Source organism: Apis cerana, linkage group LG6, assembly GCF_029169275.1.
Source record: "Apis cerana isolate GH-2021 linkage group LG6, AcerK_1.0, whole genome shotgun sequence".
In the NCBI taxonomy this organism is placed as follows: Eukaryota; Metazoa; Arthropoda; class Insecta; order Hymenoptera; family Apidae; genus Apis; species Apis cerana.
This window is the reverse complement of record NC_083857.1, coordinates 7,425,385-7,438,925: the sequence shown is the minus strand read 5'-3', so window position 1 is coordinate 7,438,925 and position 13,541 is coordinate 7,425,385. Positions and strand designations below refer to the sequence as shown.

General features: G+C 34.3%; 1 protein-coding gene across 2 annotated transcripts in view; it reads left to right on the top strand.

The window, feature by feature from the left end:
• LOC108001539 (RNA polymerase II elongation factor Ell) overlaps positions 1-13,541 on the top strand; it is a 117,149-nt gene that overhangs the window by 55,799 nt on the left and 47,809 nt on the right. The gene's annotated exons all lie outside the window — the stretch shown is intronic.

Sequence of the window (13,541 nt, the reverse complement as noted above, 5' to 3'; positions counted from 1 at the left end):
TCTATATACAACATCCAGATTATTATTATCGCGTGAAAAATAATTCCAAGAACAAAATTAAGAAAAGCCCCAAAAGAGAAACATTTTTTAAACACTTACAAATTAAATTTAATTAAAATAAATTCTTGAAACGAATCCCCATCAAAAGAATATTAAATCAATGAAAGATCTTTATTTGATTCCTCTTTTATGTGATAAAATTTAGTCTCTAGAAAACTGCCCTATCCCAGCATCGTTCCAGTTGCCTTGATGAGTGCATGGAAACACGGCGTAACGAATCACGATGGTCGCTCGGCATCGACAGGATCCGCGTCGAATGCGGGACATTTTATATGGGAGTATCTTTATCGTACGCGGCCTTGCACGTATGTACACGATATGCGGGTGTTGCGCTCTTCGCCATTAATTTTCTCTCCCTTTTTCGTTCATCGTTCATTCACGCGGCGTGTTACATGCCTGTGACGTGCCCGATAATATTCCGTGTTACACATGTGCATTCGCATGTATTATCTTGGCTCTCGCTCTTCTGAGAAATTACCGGGATTTTTCTAGCTCTTTTATTTCTTTATTTTTCTGCAGTTCGTCGAAATACAGGTTTGTATAGGGACGGTCTAAAGTATAATGCATGGGCAATGCATTATTTATTTTCATTTGAATATATCATCATTTTGATGTACGAACATGCAAAACTTTGCAATTAACGTAATTTAACTTAAATAATTTTTAAACATCGAAATAAAAATATATACAATTTAAAGAGGGAATTTTTAAGTTATCGATTACACTATGTTTAAATTATAAATAATTGTTTTTTTAAATTTATTATCTACATAAACATAAGTAATACAAATTTGAAGCATTTCTTTTTTTTCGTACCTGACGGTTTTAAAAACATGACGATAATATTTTCATATAATAATAATAAATTCTTATATTTAAATTATAGATATAGACTGACTAGTTTTCAAACTTGAAAACACAAACTTGTTTGCAAAAAAGAATTAAAAAAAAAATTTATTAGTTTCTTTTATCATACCTGATAGTTTTCCAAATGCATCATTAATATTTTCGTATCGTAGTAATAATAATATATCTAATCTAATGTCGTGTCCACAAAACGATAACGCGTATCATATATATATATATATATATACACGCACACACATATATATGTTTTAGTGCCATAAAATAAAATCGACGCAATATACAGTGCACGAACAATTTGCTTTCTCTGACCGTTTCGAATTGTTGCTTTCGCCTTTGATTTAAAGACAAAACTGAACAGGTTCGCCGACGATAGAAAGGAAGCAAATCTTCAACACACGTACACACACCTGTTTTATATCCCGTTCTCGAGTTTTATAACTCGTCTTTTGAACTCTTCGAGAATGCTGGAACATGCATTAATTAGGGAACTCATAATCGACAAGCTTCTTGCAAAATACTTAATATGCGCGATAAAAATTCAGATAATATATATATATATATATTACATGGATCGTTGCAGACGAAATGGCCGAAATTTCTTAATGAAATTTCCGATGCTCATAACTTTATTGGAATTAATATTTAATTTTAATCGAACGTACCGATTCATCAGATTTCGTATATGCATATTGACCATCATAAGACGAGATTATGAATATTAATTTCTCATTAATTTTGTCTCTTAGAATTTTTTTTCGAAAAAAAAAAAAAACATTGCCTCTGATGTAAAGAATCGCTGACCTAAGACAACGAAGAACTGACGGCTATATTAATAAGAGGTTTTTTTTTTTTTTTTTAATTTATTATAAGGATACAATAATAACGTATGCAACATAAAAAAAGAAAAAAAGAAAATACACTTTCAATTTTTTAGTTAAAGGTGATTAAATTCTGTCTGAATTCTCAAATATTATACACGAGAAGTCGATGACTTCTTAAATTCCGCCTTTTCCAAAGGTCATCCTTTATATAATCAAATTGTACGAAGCTTTTTCTAAGTGACTCGATGAAATAAAATGCTAAAACACCGGAGGAATGAGAATATCCAGAATAAAAAGGAAGATGACACGGGATTTTATTACTAATCTTTCTTATTTATCCATCAACTTTATCTTCTTCGTTTACCCTCTTGCGGTAATACATTGTCATCTTGTTGTTGGCCAATCGTCGATCGGTTTTCTCACCGCGTCCACTTTTATTATTACGTTAAAATGAAACAACATAATGGCGAAAAAGAAGGGGTGGAGGGGGCAGGGGGAAAGGCGAGCACCGTCTCAATTGGTCAACAGGCGAATAAAATTCAACTGGCAAACCGCGATGTCTGGCAAAACTGGTTCCAAAGACCTTTGCCAGGCTACGCGTTCCCTCTTACCAGTTCGCCAAGCCGCATGAGAAATGTGTCCCTGCTTCAAGACCGAGTGTAATATCGCGAACTGTTCGGAAATAAAGGTAGAGATAAAGGTGTGTAAAAATTTCCATGAAAATGGAAACGCGAATTGGCGCGCGAAAATGGAGGGCGATTTCTTTCGCTCGAATTTTTTCGATTCTTCTGCCTTTTGCTTGATAATTTTTTTATATTTTCTAGATATTTCTTTTTTTTTTTTATTAATTCTGGAACATTCCTCTATAAGTGTTGTTTAAGTAGATTATTAGATAACGGTTTTAGACATTGTTTTTCGAGTATTTTTTTGTTTTATTTCGTGTTTGCATAATGGTATTTGCATGGCAATATTACGAGTGCATCAATTTCTTTAGCGTCTGACTTATGCAAAATGCGAATTGGAATAGTAAATTTGTCAATTTTATTTCAATTAATCTAAATAGAAAAATGTTTCAAATTAACTTAATTTAATTATTTTGAATTATTGTGATTGCTTATCTTTATTTTATACATAGTATAAAAATTGTTATTGATATGTAATTTTGCAATTTGTACGTGCATCATGATAATGATAGGTATTCTTCATAACAATGTCCGAAAGGAACATTGTTTCGAAATTCTAAGAATCGATTGTCGTTGGAATAAATAAATTGGAAATTAATTACGTAAATCCTATTAATCATTCGATATGATTCATTGGATATGTTATATTATTGTTCAAGTAGAGAAATTTTTATGTTAAAAAAATAAAATTTATACGTGTTGATATGAAAGTTCGATAAAAACTTCATGATATATTAACATAACTCGTGATTCAAATAAAAACTTTATACCTTTATATCTTATATATTATATCTTGGTTAATTTTTTAATAGATCGTGCATTCGATCACGTTGCCTTTATTAGATTATTAGAATTCTTCTGAATATAAGGCAAGATCTATTATTAAGGTTAATTAATCGTTTAACACAAAAATTCGTAAAACTTCGCTTTCAAATTTTTCCTATACGAAATTTTTTTTTTCGAAAGTTCGCCAACAATTCTATCACCGTTCTCTATCGAAATCGCGTTTGAATTAAATTACTATTAAAACCTTCCTTCTCGGAACACCATTCATCCTTCACCTTTGATCAATAATTCAACGAGTCAGATTTCCTATACAAAAAATTTTTCTCCTACCAACAAAATTCTCTCTCGTCGAAATCTATGATTAAAATTACTTCTAGAAACGTTGCCCGTATCGACAAAAAATCTAACGATAATTTCCAACTCCAGAAACTTGGTATCTCCGCGCCGAGTTGGTCGATTTTCAATTTACCGATGGAAAAAAAATTGCCATTCCCGATGGCGGCCATTCCCTTAGGAACATAACGCGGCAAGATAACGCCCCTAATGGAAAAGCCACGACCATCTACGACGCCATATCGAACTCTGGTCGACTCGGTTGTTTGATCGGCTTATCTACTCTCCCTCCCCTGTTTTTGGCTCGTGCGTGGATAATCCTCTCGCGATTCATTCGAGAGACTGAATAAATTCTGTCCGAGCAAGGGAACTGCTTAACTTAACCCCGTTCCGCGTCCTTGTAAATCATGAATAGGACGCGAATCTGCAAGTTGCAATTTGGAACGCTAGCCCCTTTATCTTCGTGTGGTGGCGCTCGTGTGTGTACAGGTCTCGTGACGAGGGAACGGTTCCACCGAACGATCCGAAACCTGTAAAACTGGATTCCCCCTTGTTCGTGTGCGATATACACATCGAAATTAGCCTCTCCCGTCGGCTGATATCATCGTCGAGCTCCTTCGAGCTGTGTCCCGCTTCGCTTTTCAGCCTCCTTCGATTTCATTCTCGATCGTGATTCCTCTTTCGATGAATTTCCAGCTGAAAATCCGTCCGATTGATGCTCGCTTTCGTCTCTGTGCCGTGAGATTGAATAGGTAAAGTTTCTTTGTTTTCGAATATTTAAGTACATGGAGGGTGTCAACGTGGAAGAGTTTTAAAAGATTCGATCGAAAACAAGCGTAAAAGTATTTCGAGGGCATTTGAATATAAGGGCTTGTTTGTAATATATTAAGTATTTATATAGTGGAGTTAGTGGAAAGTTAATCGATGATACGATGTCTAGTTTCATTTTCTTCTCGCTTCGTCTAATTAAATTAGTAAATAAATTATAATCCGTGTATTATTCGTGTACCAATATATTTTTCTTTCCACTTTTATAGAATATTTGAATCCTTCAAAAGTATCTCCGTATGTTAATATCCTGTATAAAAAAAAAAACCTGAACTGAGCATGGAATTACTTATGAAATAGTGAAATCAAAATTGAATTTCGATTTCGTCAGAGTTTAAAGTTCTCTTTTATATTTTGCTGAATAAAAATCAATGTGAAAAAAAAAAAAGTTAAGCAAAATTCAAATGGACGTCTCATTGCATATAGTTATCCAATTTTTACGTGTATTTAAACGTGTCATGCTATTACAAATTTAATCGTTATTAAGCTGTTGTTGTTGCATTTATAAATACTCGAACTTGGAGTATCGGGATACCCATTCGAGTGTCCATTCAATTCAGATCCAAGCATTCGAATTGAGAATGAGATTTAAGCGTCGAATACCTTTAGCCAATAGTCGATAAATTATATATATTGTGTAAGTGATTCCTCGTGAATTTTACGGTCTCGTAATGTTATGAATGAATACTAAAATACGAGAAGCGTATAGTATAGAATACGAGGATACAAGATGCAACGTTCTAAAAAAGATAATAACGCAAGTTTGCTTGGATAACTCGATAAGCGAACTATAAGATGTCTTGACTAAGGATTTACGGTAGTGTAAACTCGAGTTGTCTTAAAATCACAAAATTATATATACCGCTTCATATTTTTTAAATTGATTTATATTCACCCGTGTTATCATTACCGCATATTTCTACGCGAGTATGCGCGTATACATACGCGAGGATGTAGTTGGCCTTTTGTTGCTCATAGAACTACTGTTTAAATAAGGACGATAGAATGAATTCTCATTCTTTTGCTGTTTATCTAATGATTTGTATATATACGCTTTTGGAGGGGGAGGGATATATGTGCGTAAACATTGCAAGAAGCACGAGTGAAAGTTATTTGAATTTCAAGAAGTGTGTATGATGAAGAATTTCATGAAAACGAAGTTGGAAAAGCAGAAGTGAATACCAGAGTGGATAAAATAAAAATAAAAGTTGTACGAAAATGTGGATTATTTGGAGATCACAGTATCTCATTAGAAATTAAAAGAAAAAGAAAAAGGATTAATTATAAAAATTGTTTCCAAATTCCAATCGATAAAAATTAATGAGAAAATGGGAGAAGAGTAAATTGCGATTAAAAATAAAGTAAAATTTCGAAAAGAATTGTTCCAAAGATATTCGCGTGATTCATGCCGGTCGATGCACCCCGGCTGTTTAGCCTGTTGCGCTCATGTTGGGCGCAAACATAACCTCTATGCCACCGATCGTTCTCATAAATCGTAATCTGCAACTCACCGTGACAAGTGCGGAGCAGAGATCAGAAATATCCAAGGCCATCGAGGGGTGGATTCACACAGGAAGGAGATGCATAAAAGAGCACATTGCAAACACGTCGACAGAGAGACAAGCATATTAGCATAACGTGAAAACACTTTTATTATACATCGTATTACATCACATAATTATTCTCAACAAAAATAAATGATAAAGTTTACTTTTGTCTTGAGTTATTACACCTTGAGGATAACGCTGGAAGCTTGGAATTTCCAAATTTTTTTAAATCATCATCATCAGAATTTAATGATTAGAAATATAACGATATTGAAAATTTTCAGGATTAATTTCAAGAAGAATTACAATAAACGAATGATGGAATAACGGTTCACGCGTTGTTGTTCCTCGGGAACTGCTTCGAAACGATCGTTTTAAGTATGCAAGACGCGACACAAGCCATGAATATTAACCGTTCGATAGGGTTCGAGATGCGATCCTAATTGCCGGGCAAAGAATTCGAGAGAATCGACCAATCGCGTCCCCCGGGGTTACACGTTGGATAGAAAATAAACGTTAACGAGTGTTCGTGGACTAGTTAGCTTCCTGTTATCGGGTTTATTAATAAGTAATAATCGTACTTTCGTTCGTTGAATAGATTGCGGCAGTGTCTATCTTTAGAAAGGTTGGCACATGATAGTGCTTATTAATTAAGAAGGAATCTTAGGTGTCTTTTTAAGATGATAGGGTTGAAGCTATTACTTAAACCGGTTTTGTTATATAAATATCCGAATATCGGGTGAACCGGTTGGGTCTGATTGTTGTTTGATCTTTGGTTAGATAATATAAACAAAAAGATTGAATTGTTGTGTACAGCAGTGTTTCTCAATCTGAATCCTGGATCATTTTAATTATTTATTGTTGGAATATATTTGTTAGGTTAAGAAATGTTCCATTCTGATGCACATTGAAATATTTTTCAATCCACTTTCAGGAAACTGATATAACTAATAATAATAAAAATATAAAAATTACACTTAAAAAACCAAATATCTTATTTCATAATTAAATATCTGACTAATTAATTATTTTTTAATTTTGTTAATTATTAGTATAAAAGAATCTCCGAGTACTATTAAAAAAAAAAATTTATACAATTCTACATTCTCAAAGTTTGCTTACATATTTCTTTTTATAATATCAATAATATAATTTACATCGATCGTGAACTCAATTAATCAAGAAGAAAATAAAATAAAACCAGAGAACATGTAATTATATTCACTTAACTCGTTCGATCTTATTTCCATTTATTCTACAAAAAAAAAAAGAAGAAATATCTTCGTTTATTCAATCTCAACGTCTCATCAACTTTTAATCTCATCCACGCATACTTAACAAATACTTGATCCACCAATCGCATACCATGACACCTGAGTTTCACTCATAACCACGTTGCATACGAGAATACTAATCGTATCCTCGCTCATCCAACCACTTCCAGATTCACTGGAAATCAGCCTGCTTCTCTATTCATACATATACACACACGCAAGCACCGTATAACTACCCATTGAAGAGTGATCGTCTAAGTTTTTTCCATGCTCGAAAAACAATTTTTCCAAACCCTTCTAACGTACACGGTTAGATATACACACAGGAGTATGGCAGAGAACTCCACCCACGCGCTCTGGAAAGAACGACTCTCGTGGAGAGCCTCGTAAAGTTCTCTCATCTCTCTCTCTGTGATGCACTCTCCTTTTTCTCCTCTCCTCTCTCTCTCTCTCCCTCCCTCCTCTTTTTTCGTGCATGTGTATGACACTGTATGGAAGGTTGAACGAAGGCGCACACGAGTGGTTTCCACGGTACGACGCCGACGGGAGCTATCGGCGAGGAGAGCACGTGCTGCACGCGAGCTTCCAACCGAACGTGAGGACGATTTTGCATGAAATATGCAGGCCCGTTTCTCTCCTCCGCGTCCACGGCTGCACTTCTTTACCCTTTTTCCCTCGTATCCGGCTCGGCCAAGACTCTATAATATAGACACTCAACTTCTATATATTCAGTTTGCACGGTTTCCTCGTTCCCTGCGGAACACTGGTTTCTCTCCAAGGGGGTTTTCCTGCTCTTCCCTCTATACACGCTACATGGGGTATAGTGGGGTATAACCACAGTTCCGGGTTCATCTGCGCTACGAGCCATCTGTCTTTGCCTCCACTTTTTTCTACTTTTCACCGTTTTCCTTTTCTCTTCCTCGAATGCCCGCCTCCTCGTGTACCTCCTTTTAGCCCGTGCCTTTATCCTTGCCTGTACCTGGGATGGATTATTCTGGAAATATTTCGTTTTCTTTCCAAGGTAATGGTGCGATATTTAGAGACGTTTAGAGACGGTAAAGCATCTTTTCGTGTTTTAATTATTAATTTCGATTAATAATATATGGGAAAGTTGAATTATAATATATGTTGTTCTCGATTTTCTTTTGAAAGAAAAAAATTGAAAACATTTTGATTATACGGAGGAGTAAAAGATAAAGATATAAATAAAATAGAAATAATAAAATAGAAAGGAACGATAATACAAATGAGAAAAGTATAATGATAAAATTTATCGAGAATATTAAAATCAAGATTACCGGGGTATTAATTAAGATAATTAAATTAGATAAAGCAACAAAATAATAGAAATAAAGATCTTTTCAATATGAAAATCTTATCGTTGATTAAATTTATTAAAAATTAATAAATAATAATTTTAATAAAGAAAGTTATAGTTAGAAATTATAATTGATATAAATATCAACCAATTAAATAAAATAATCCTCTCGAAGAAGAAACTATGAATGATCAAATATTCCGAATTTCCTGTTACTTCCAACTACCCTTTCAATAAGAATATTTTTATCCTCTTCCAAAAAACCCATTTCTCCCATCAGTCCGGCAAAGATTCCTTTTCCCTCTTCCGCCCTCTTTTTCTCGTCTCCCCTCGACAAGGGGCAACGCGCGCCCTCGTTTCGCCATGTTTCTCTCTCCTCGCCGTATCGAGAACCCCTCCTGAACGAACGCATGAATATTTCAAGGGTCCGCTTCCAGCCAACGATTCACCTTCCCGCTCATCTTCTCCTTCTGCTGTCTTTTCCACCTTTGCCACCACGGTTCGATGCACCCTTGGAGGAAAAACGATACGGAACGATAGGGAACGGCGCGTTTACGATCGCGATTCCATGATTTTTCAAAGATGGGCAACGAGTATCGAATGATACTTTTACCTCGGATGCAACGATTTATTATACGATGCAATTTAGTGAATTATATTTTGAAGTAAAAGTATTTTTTTTTTTTTTTGAAGTTTTATATCACAGAATAAATTATTATTATTGATTAAAATTTGTAAAATATAATGGATAAATATATTAATTATTATGATCGCTCTTCGTATCATTCAAAGTGATTTGCGATATTTATTGAATTTATCAATATAAGAGTTACGTAAAGTTAGAATCATTTAAATATCAGTTTTGTAAAGGTATTCAAGAAAATGATCGTATTTCGATCCGAAATTGATGTTCGATTGCGCGCCACGTCATGGCGGAAGAAGTTTAAAAAAAGATGGTTTGCGTCAGCCCAATACCGTTAAACAGATTTTCGGATAAAGATCATTAGTTGATGGTGCCGTTAGAATCATCGAATAGATTGCACAAAAGTAGCGGTATCCATTGAAAGAAACGAAAAATTTCTAAAAGAAATTGTATTATTCCAATCCGTCGGGTGGTGGCGTCTCTTTTCCTCCCTCACATCGATTCATTCGTGCATAAAAAGGAAAAAATCATCTTTTCAGATATCGACGAGTCGATCGACGTAAAATTAAAATATATTTACAATAACTCTTGTTGAGATCAACTTTTATTTCCAAGACTAGAAATTACTATATAATTATCTGCGTTATCTTATGCACTCCATAACTCTCGCTAACTCCTTCATAAAACTCTTTTCTTCTCTAAAAACCACTTTCGTTATCCATTAACCCATCCCCCCAGTACTCGCTATTCACACGAGTATATACCACGTTTCTCTAATATACCACTTCCTCCTACGCTAAGCAACCCCTGCGTCAACTTTATTATTTAAAATCCTCACTCTCGCCGCCTCAATTCCCCTAACCACCTTGCATTTCAAGCATTTTAATCGACATCCATCACCCCCTTATAAACATCCCCTTTTTTTTTTCTTTCGAGCAACATACGACCTCTCCCACTCGACAACGACTGCCTTCCACTGCCATAACCTCGAAACGATGATCACGAATGACAAGCGTGTTCAGTGAAGCATCGATGAAAGTCGGTATAATTAATCGCGAGTAAACTCGCGGGTTGCTGTCGTCTCGCTGCGTGATTGGTTCTCGAGAAATTCATCAACCGTGTTCAGATTGAAAATTGCGACGCCCGTCCTCCTCCGTCGTTAAGGGAAAAGGTTGAATACGAAGGGAGAATAAAATACGGTTATTGATCGTTTAATCCATAGAGACGCACGTCTTTCCGTCGTGATTATCTTTTTCCATAAGCTGTTGCCCTCCGTCTTATCCGACGTTCGACTAATCGATCGTGTAACGTCTCCAGTCGCCTCGTAGACGCCGACACCGACTCCTACGGCGACACTCTTTTCCGGTGGGAAGTGCCTCTCGTTGAAACACGTTTATCGCAACATGAAGGTGCGTATATATATATGTGTGTGTGTGTGTGTATTTAAGATGAAAGTTTGCTTCTTTCTTTTTTTTTTTTTTTAAGATTTATTGAATTTTCGATTTGAGGAATTTGAAATTTGTATTTATTTTTAACATCGTTGTAAAGATGATTATTGGAAAATTTCTTATTACGCGTGTATTGATTTTATTAGCAAAAATTGTGCAAATATAAATATACGTAATTTCATTCAATCAGTTTGATTGCTATTCGAGCGTAATTATTTAACAATGCTCACTGTGTATTATAAATAAATACGTTTTATTTTTTCTTTTAAAAGAATTATAAAATTCAATTGTAACAGTAATTAACATTTTAATACGTAATTTTTGAAGAAAAAGATATAGATTTAAAAAAGATTAAGAAATCAACAAAGTGAGCATAACTTGTAAAAAAAGTTAAATGAGTTGATACGTTATTTGCCAAGCGGTTATAGTGCTCAGATTGTACACCTGGAGGTATACTCATGAAAAGGGAATACGAATGACACCTGCTTCTATATCACGTGAGATTTTTCACTATAAGACATTTTCATTTCTCTTCTACGCAGAAAAAAAAAATTGATTCTTAAGAATGTTTTATGAACGTTTCCTTCAGAAAATCTTCTCACATTTATTTCTTACAATTCATTCTTTTACAATTCAAATCTCTCAATTGTTGAAATTTTCAATCTATCGGTATTCGATCACTGCGAGTACAGTTATTGAAAAGTGGACATGTTTAAATTGTATGCGATTATCATCGGAATAGCTTTCTTTCTAATTCTGAATCTTGATCGATAGAAACAGATCAAGCAACGGGTCATTCCAACGCGAACGATCGTGAGAGGAATTATTCTTAGGAATAATCATCGTGTCTTGAACCGTACAAGCGTATAGAGATAAAATTTTTTATAATTATATTATATAAAAAAACACATATAACACGCTAAACTCGAGCATATTTATTCAACATTTTTAGTCTTAAACACACTTCATAATAGAAATGCTACCGCTAAATTTGTGTCGTTTTTGAATCATTAAATACGTATAGTTTTCATGAAGTAATATAATGAGGTATAACAAAACTGTGAAATCAGTAGTTAAAGTAAATATGAAGACATGCAAATTGACAGAAATATGTATGAAGAAGGAAGATAAGAACGTAAAATCCTCTATCGGAGTCAGAAAAAGGATTTTTTTAGACTGTCAATGTATCCTACGCGAGATAATTTTTCATTTCTCTTCAAATAATGATTTTATTAAATATAAAAAGTTAAAAGTTAATATATCTCACATATACTATTTCATATATGTTAACTAATTTTAGATCATGTGGTATGCAAATATTTAATACTAGAAAAAATGAAATATACAACGCGATAAATATATATTTTATTGAAAAATAAAAGTATGCAATATATACATATATATATATATATATATATATATATATATATATACATATATATATATAAACAATTGTGTCAATATCCTTGAAGAGGTTAATATACCATGACAATCATAAATTGACCAGTGGACGGTTGTCTCGCTTTCAGAGTCCTCTAGTAGTGAAATCCTCGCAAGGTCGTACGAGCTCGAACGATTTAGGCCGGAAATTCCGCGAGCGATCGTGCGAGTGTGACCAGTAGAAACGATCGTTCGCACGCGCGCGTGCCTCTGTATCCTACATACTGCGTTACATCCTTCTTACACTTTCGTTCTTTCTCCCTCCAACATACCGATTACTCTATCCGTCTTTCTTTTCCCAGCCAAGCCTTTCCTTTTCTTCCATCCGTCTTCCTTCGTTCCGTATGCTTTCTCCTTTTCTCCGTCTCTCTTCCTCTCGTTTCATTCTGCCTTTATATACTTCTATCTTAATCTTTTTTTTCCTTATCTCGTTTTTCATGCTTCTTCTCCAGTCTTTTTCTCTTAGTTCTCGTAGGATTGGATTTTGCATCTTCGTTCGAAACACGGATTTCGAACCTGTTCCTCGTGAGCTGAGATCCTGAATATACACGTAGTTGCTGAAATTCCGAATTCATTACCGGTGTGTATGACTTTCACTCGCCGCTATTGCCGCCAAAGACGTTGCGACGCATAGATTCTTCGCACGCATTGTGCGTCCAGGTTTCCCGCGAATCAATCACCATGCATTGGATTAACCCGATTTTTTTTTTTTTTTTTTTACTATAAATGGTAATAGAGGATTACAGGGACTGTGAGATTAAAAGAAAAAAAATTAGAGTTTTATTATTTTGTTGTATAGGGATTTTTTAGTGAGATTCGTAAGTACGTATTTTCTTTCATTTTTGATTCAATTTATTACGGATTATGTATTGTGTGATATTTGTGCAAGAAATCTAGAAAATGAAGAGAATTATTTTAATTAAGTATTTTTTTAAATGTATATATATAATTATATATATTTTTTCTATATTGAAAATTACTTATTGTTTCATAAAGATACGAGATAGATAATGAGATTTCTCTTTCTCCATAATTTCATCTTGACGTGTGTACCCAAAATCATAATCAATATCACATTTTCGCAACACGCAGGATTGTTCGGCATAATTAAAATTTAATTAACTCGAATACGTCTGATTGGCTACTTTTAGCTGGGAATAAATCGACCATGACTCGATAATATTGTTGCTGGCTTCTAAACAATACGTCTCGCAATTTCAGTCATGGAAAGCTATGCGGTGAACGTAAAACAGTTTCGCCCTCGTCTCGAATTTCTTCATGTGAAACTCCGTTTCTTTTTTACTTTTTTATTTTTTTTTTTTTCATTTAAGTATTTTTTGTCTTATTTAAGGGAAAGTGAACTATCGTTCCGGAAGAAGTGGTTCACTATAACATTGTATTGGTTTATTGTAGCGTTCACCACGTGGACGTTCTATTATAAGAATTTAATCGAGATACGAGATCACGAACAAACAATTTTATGCAAAAATATC